Below are 7997 nucleotides of genomic sequence, written 5' to 3'. Positions count from 1 at the left end.
TACTGTCTAATGCCAGATGATTTTAATCGTCAAAGGGGAACCCCCAGTCAGTCAATGGGTTATGAGTTAATGGCTCCAACTGGATTCAAACCCATGACCTCTGTGATGCTGTTGCAATGCTCTACCAACTGAGCTACATGTACATGTATGAAGCCAAACAGTTGGGAGCAGGTCAATTATTTGATGGGCTCATTTTTTCCTGTGAAAGGACTCAATGAATAATATTTATACAGTGTATAATATACATTTATTATATGGAGGAGAGTGTTTTACTGGGAACTAAACCACTCGTAGATTCCATACGCCACTTCATCCGGGACCCCCGAGTGGCGTATTTTCCGTATGTCACCTTTGTGAGTGTCGTATTGTTCAATGACGTCACGCTTCCCGCCTTTTTTTTCCTGCCTTTTTTTGTAAAGCCCAGCCGTATTTGTAAAACTTGACTACTGTGAAACACGATAAAATCGTAAATATTCAATATTTAGTCTCCATATAATAAAAAGAACATTACACGTTGGCTCGAAGATATGAATTTTGTGTTCTCGTGGCAAGAACAATATCTCACTCGTTCGCTTCGCTCACTCGTGAGATATTGTTCTTGCCACTCGAACATAACATTCATATCTTCTCGCCACTGTGTAATATCCTCTATTTATTTCATTCATAGAAAACAGTTTAGAAAGGGTGACGTCCATACAATGTAATGTAATGTTGCTACAGAATGTGATCTCTTGCCTTTTCACCAATTACATGTATTTAAGAGTCAGTGGTGACTTGTTTCATGGTTGTGATGAAATTGACATGGATTTTTTGATAATGTTGATTGAAGAAGACACAAAATTTCCCAGGGGTTTCAAGGTTTGAACTCATTGCTGCAGACTCACTCCAGTGGTGATTTAGTCTGAATGATTGTTTGATGAGTAGCATACACATGATCTTTTAACTTTTTTGGCTTAGGGCCTATCCGCACTAGGAGACAAAATCGCAATTGTCCGTGGCAAATCTTTGCGACAATTTTTGTCTCGTCTGTTGCATCCGCATTGACAAGGTAAAGTCTTCAAGTTGTGTCAACACTGTCAATATTATATTTCATTATAATTTATTCAATTTTTTAGTTTGGCGGGATAATGGAGCGTGTTCAAATTTTATTACTTGTTGCATTCCTCTTTCTTGTAAACATTGCTCAGATGGCGGACAAAATGCTCCTTATGGTGTGCCTGTTGTTGAGGCATCAATACCTTCGAAATCAAGTGGTGCTCTTAACGACTGAATACTGTAGAAGACAGATACGCAGGGTACGTCGACACAACCCATACTTTTGGAGACTTCCAAGACCAGACCAGTCTTGGTTTGAGATTCACTATAATGACCGAAGGATTCCCGGGGATTATTTCAGAAAGCAACTACGAATGAAGCAATGTACCTTTGATATTCTGTTGAACGTCTTGCGGCCGGCCGTAACTCGAGAAAATACAAGATTGCGTGACTGTATTGCTCCAGAAAAAATTCTAGCGCTTAGTTTGTACCGTCTAGCTCACGGTAACTCGTACGAAAGTATTGGGCCGGTTTTCAACGTTGGAAGGTCAACTGTTCTAGAAGCAGTGCAAGATGTTGTGGAGGCCCTTTTCAACCTCAGGAATGATTACATTAAGTTCCCCTTCACAAAGGTGGAAACACGGCGTTGCACAGAGACATTTTAAAATGTTTCTGATCTCCCGAACATAGTTGATGGATCATGATGATGAACATGATTGATGGATCCCATATAATAATATCTGCTCCTCCAGACAGTGCTGTGGACTACTTCAGTCGCTACCAACAACACGACTTCATTGTTCAAGCTATTGTTGACGGAAGGAAATGCTTCCTTGACTTTGCATCTGGCTTTCCAGGCAGTATGCATGATGCGAGAGTTGTACGAAATAGTACAATATTTGATCTCGCAGAGCACGATCAGATTCTAACGGGTCCTTCTGTGCAAATTGGGGGTAATGATATCAAACCTTATCTAGTTGGAGACAGTGCATACCCTCTTGCCTCCTGGCTTCAAAAACCATTTCCCGAAGCAACGAGAGATCCAGAGGAAATAGCTTTCAATAAAGCTTTGTCTGGTGCCAGAGTAGCAGTAGAGTGTGCTTTGGGATGCCAAAAAATCGGTGGCGTATACTGGGAAAACGGTTGGATAGCAAGATTTCATTTGCCAACAAAATCGCTGTTGCTTGTGCAGTCCTTCTTCTACTGAATCAAGATGAATGGGATGATGATGAAAATGATGACCCTCGAGATCAAGGACATGAAAGCAACAACGATGATGTTATAAGGGATAGGAACGACATTCGAAGTGTGTTAAGAGAGTACATTGCAAATGCATGACTGAACCTCAACATTTAATTGATATTTTACAATTTTGTAAACTGAATCAAACAATGTTACAGTAATCACTACAATTTCTTTACTCGAAAATGATTTTAATAAAGTAAAAGCGATTGAATAAACAAATCAAGTATATATTTGTAAATAAATTATAAACTCTAAACTCTGTAAGCTGTATTAATAGGAATCTTTAGCCCAAACAGTCCATTGTAAACTGAATTGAAAAATGTTCTTTACTGGAAAATGATTTTAATAAAGTAAAAGCGATTGAATAAAAAAAATTCAAATATATATTTGTAAGTATAAACTCTAAACTCTATAAACTGTATTAATAGGAATCTTCGGCCTGAACAGTCCATTGAAGAAAAAGGTTAACTGTCATGCATCTATTTTTTATCCTTTATGGCTTCCAGAAGAGAGCCCATGAAAGATGCCATCATTTTTAACTGTTTCCCGTGGTTCTGCTGCATACCCTCCACAACCACAGTGAGCTTTTTGCCTTGCTTTTCTATGGATTCCAGGCTTTTCTTGATGGAAAGTGCCTTTTCCTTGCCGGTGTCTTCGGTCGGCAATTTCCACTTTGTTGTTCGCTTCCTTTCCTTCCAGCACTGTTTGCTGGAGCTGGCCAAGTGAACTTCGCCATCCAATATTTCACTGCTGGTCCCACTGATGCTAGTAGAACCAGTGCCACTTTCTGGAGGACTTGGCGTTTGACTCGTGCTTGGCTGTGACCCATCATGATCACTTGGAGGGTTTGCGCTTGGAAAAGACGGAGAAGTGGTGCTTGTGCCCGCTTCGACCACGTGTTTCATGGTAACAATATCCCTTGTTCCAAGAACTCGGTCTATTTTGTCGTAGAAAACACTTTTACATATGTGACCTCCCGTTTGACTCTTGTTCCATGACTTTGCATCGTTATATTTGTCGATCAGATACTTGATCTTTCGCTGGCATTTTTCCACTGTCTTTTTGGTGCCGAAGTTCATTTCAATCTCGTCGCAGATTTCCTGCAAAACTTTCCTTGCGTCCTTACTTTCGAGACGGTCGTGTTTTTCAGTGCAGAGATTGACTAGAAAATTCTGCTCCTCGTTTGTCCACTTTCATGGTTTGCCTTTCCTTTCTCTTTTCCTTTAGTGCCACTTCCAGTCGTTTGCTCTTGGGCTTGTACTTGTGCCTCTTGTGCAAAGATCTCTTCTATTTGGTCTGATGCCAACTGGCGTGTTTGAAATATGGCTCCATTCTCAAAGCTTCTATGGGGGTAGCCAAACTGGTCATCGTATGGGGGCATGTTCCAGAGCCTTGCAGAATTCGGCTGTCCATATAAAGGATAGCTTGCCATGGGATTTAAATTCCATGAACTATTAGGCTTCATTTTGTCCACTGCGAAAATTGTAAAATCTAGTTTCGCAACACAAGAAACAACTGAAACGCTAAATTTAAACCATTAAAAGCTTTTTGACATATTAATGACAAGATAAACAAAATTTTGTTTACTTAAACGATTTTGTCCAATTTTTACCCGGGACAAATTTTGTCGTCGGTGGGTTTGAAGTTTTGTCCGCTTCGGCCAAAATTTGTCAAGTCGCAACAAACCATCCGCACTTTTAGAACGTTGGTGTTGACAGAAATTTTGTCTAAATAAACAAATATTCTGCTAGTGCAGATCGGGCCTTAGCTCCATTGTCATTTTCGTACCTGATGTTCACTATAAAGGTTGTGTTGGTGAACAGTGTATGGAGTTGGGTTTCTGTGATGGCTGGGTCATGTTGATCAAGCCACAGTCCTAGATTCTCACCCTAACAAAGTGATCATTGTAAAGACATCAGTATAGATCAGTAATACAGTGTACTTGTATCCTTTATTCCACTGACGAAGACATTGTGAGTCAACTAAGTCCACTTTCCATTGGGAATCTATATCCAACAACAACACTCTGTTATGATAAGTATTTGTGAGTGGACTTTTGTAAGGTATAGCAAGATTTTTGCTGAAGCTTACTGAGCACTTGTGAACATTTCATTCCATAAAGATTTGCTGGAACTCTTCCTAAAGCAAATAATATTAATGGACAGTTCAGTTTAGAATACAGTTTCTACGAAAGTCTGCTTACCTGCTTCTCAGATCTGAATCTTCCTTATTTAGATTGTGGACTATGGACTAAATGTCTGACACTGCACACGCCACACAAAATCATTTCTCTCCCTTGGGAGCATGAAAAACATGTGGTTTTCTTGTTGTCCAATCTTAGTGGAAGACATACATGTAACATGGTTTTCTTCTTGAAACCTTCTCTCCTGCGTCTAGATTCAGCTTCTTCTGAGGGAAAAAGGTGAGGCTCTACTTTTGTTGGCATTGAGATAATGTAACAATAAATAGTGCTACATGTATACTCTCATTTTGCCTCAGTTTTGATGGTTGGAAATACCAGCTTCTGATTGTCAAAACTTTAATTTCATACCAACAAGGAGCATTGTGATTGATGGATTTGAACGTGTAATGAATATGCAAAAATGAACTTTGGTGGAGGTGTTGACTCGGGGGCATTCTAATTGGCTGTGTTGCATTTGAGACCGCCAGGGTTGGAAATTTGTAAACAGGCAACTACCCAGTATTATTGTAGTTCTACAGTACTACCATGAGGACCAGAGGGCTGCATAATTACTAGTGATACCTAAGGTTACCAGAGATGAAATTTCCTGCATTCTAGTTATTCAAACATGAAATACAGTGAGTAGGACCTGTTCATCCGCATATGGTGCAATGCAAGTGGTATCTTGGATGCACACGTAGTTGTACCCAATTCAAACAGTTTGGGAATGAAATGATTTGTTCCAGGTATTTACATATCACTTAAATTAAAATGTGAATGCTACATTATAATGCAATACAATACGCAAAGAACCTTAACCCGGGGAGATTTGAATTGGGTACAACATTGAGTTAGTTAAAGTTTGAGTTCATTTGTCAGCATTGGCTTAGGTGGAATCTATCAAGATTTCTTTAACAGAGAAGTGTGTTTGCACTGTCTCTGTCTTGGAATTTTGAAAAAATGATTAAATATGATACGCTGTACCTGTAACTGTTGCTCAGTGAGCCGTAAGAAGCTGCTGCCATTGTGTTTTTTAGAAGCCTTCTGGTGAGAGCTGTCCCAGTCGCTCAAAGACTGGATGGAACTGTTTCTGCCCTAGAATATCTAAAGAATTCCACGTTTTATGGGCTTATAATTTTTAAGAGGTTGATTAAAGAAGAAAATTTGCAGTTGGCACTTTCCTCCTTAGAAAGGCAGTATGCTACCCAGGGCTGTCAATAAACTTGAAAGTAGAAGGGTTATAATTATAAATAGGTAGCCATGGAAGTGAGCGAACTTAAAAGGTACTAGCTACCATACAGAATACAGAGCCACTCACATTCAATAAAAAATTCATTTGCACCGGAGTCCCACAGACGATTATCAACCTGCCACCACTGCTGTTTTGTACTCGACAATGTGCATGTCTTTTGCGATTATTACACATCCGCTCCCATTCCCGCAGAACTTGGTATTTCGTATTAAACACTCCGAAACCACTTTAAAGGTTGGCATACAAAATGCCAAATAAATCAGTTATAACTGATTAATGAATTAAACTGATTTTACTTATTCGATTGCATTATTTCCCAAGCCAAACAATGTTCATATATTTTTTGTTCTTAAAGTGTCATGCTCCAGTGAAACAAGGTTCTAATCTATACAATTTCTCCTTCTTAAGGTGTGACAGGATATGTATTCTGTATTCTGATTGTATCTGAGTGTATTCTGTATTCTGTATCTCTCCTTTCTTAAAGTGTCATGCTCCAGTGAAACAAGGTTCTAATCTATAGAATTTCTCCTTCTTAAGGTGTGATAGGATATGTATTCTGTATTCTGATTGTATCTGATTGTATTCTGTATTCTGTATCTCTCCTTTCTTAAAGTGTCATGCTCCAGTGAAACAAGGTTCTAATCTATAGAATTTCTCCTTCTTAAGGTGTGACAGGATATGTATTCTGTATTCTGATTGTATCTGATTGTATTCTGTATCTCTCCTTTCTTAAAGTGTCATGCTCCAGTGAAACAAGGTTCTAATCTATAGAATTTCTCTTTCTTAAGGTGTGACAGGATATGTATTCTATATCTCTCCTTTGAGAAATAGAGTGATGTATGATTCTGTATGTGCATCCCTCGTTCTTAAAGTGTAAATTTCTCGTTCTCCAAGCACCATGCTCTAGTGAAACTAGATATCTCGCATTAAACAGCGATAATTTAAACCTTGGGATAAAAGCCAAATAAATCATTTACAAATATAATTCATTCATAAAATGGTTTTACTTCTTTGAAAGTTTACCACTAACTACTTTCCCAGTCTTCTACATGACTGCACACCATGGTGGCTTTCCATTTATTTTAACTCCATTTTCTAAGACTTCTTATTTCACTATGTGACTGTGGACCACAGAGGCAAACACCTGATCACTTACCCCACTCTTCTTCTGCTTTCTTTCTTTATTTTGTTTTTTTCTTTTAGAACTCAATGGCAGCAACTTGCCTAGTTGACTGTAGGACCACCGTGGCAGTCAACATTGCAGGCCCTGCATTCTGTAATTGTACTTTCCTTCTTAATTTGGCTTACTTGACTGAGGATGGAAAAAAATAATGTTGTTAGGAAATTTAAGCACGGATAACGGCAAGGTTAGGGCTATTGCGATTATCCTGTCTTGTTCACATTGTAAAATACGGGCAAACTATTGTATAAATTGATGGGTACAAGCAGTATTAAAGTAAATGGGAAATGAATTGTTCATTGTTTTGTGCTCTCGCTGTCGTCAAAGTCTAAAATTGGGTGATTTCAAACTTCTTCCACAACTGTTTTTGGGTTCCTAGGCCAAAACACTCGGACTTCAGACATGCTTTCAGTGCTCGAATAATTAAAAAAATCCAGGTTGTCCCCGTTAAAAGCCGGGCAACTGAACCCGTAAACTTGGTTGCCCATTGGGAAACCCCCTACGATTAAATGCACGCGGTGTTGAGACGTTAATTTCGAATTCTGTGCTTTGATACCACATTGTGAAATACAATAAATTATGCATGTGACAGCGTTTTAAAAGAAAAAGACAAAAATTGTAACACTGAATATTGCTGTATTTTTTCCCTAGAGAAGGCATTTAAAAAACGTATCCTTCGTTTTACATCAGGTGTTCCAAACACCTTGAAACAATAAAAGCACTTTGTTTCTAGTTCTTAATGGAACCACTGATAAAAATGTACACTTGTTTTTGATACATTACTTCTAATACTAGCAGTGCTTCCAAAGTCTGGTATTACAACAGTTATGATTCCAATATGATTATGAAATTTAGCTCCTTGTCTTTCCATTTTGCTACAACTGATGCAAAGTTAAAGTAATGTCTGCCTGGCCCAAGTCGTACTCTCATCAGTTTGTCGTAGGTTGCCTCTTGTAGCCTGTTTCTTGCTGGTGTTAAAGTGGACTTTGACTACACCAAGTGTAAAATAAAGTTGTCCCAGCTTTATCATCTCAGGAAAGTGATTTGCATGAAATTTGTGGGTGAGCTGCCACAAGGCATTGGTTTTCTGATCCACTGGATAT

The 7997-nt window shown here is 38.7% G+C and overlaps 1 pseudogene; it reads left to right on the top strand.

Annotated features, from left to right (window-relative positions):
* The first annotated feature begins 1187 nt into the window (after positions 1-1187).
* On the top strand, positions 1188-2242 carry LOC138046331 (uncharacterized; annotated as a pseudogene).
* The last annotated feature ends 5755 nt before the right edge of the window (positions 2243-7997 follow it).

The sequence above is a fragment of the Montipora capricornis genome, chromosome 4 (assembly GCF_036669925.1).
Source record: "Montipora capricornis isolate CH-2021 chromosome 4, ASM3666992v2, whole genome shotgun sequence".
In the NCBI taxonomy this organism is placed as follows: domain Eukaryota; kingdom Metazoa; phylum Cnidaria; class Anthozoa; order Scleractinia; family Acroporidae; genus Montipora; species Montipora capricornis.
The sequence above is the reverse complement of the archived record's forward strand: the minus strand, read 5'-3'. Positions and strand labels throughout refer to the sequence as shown.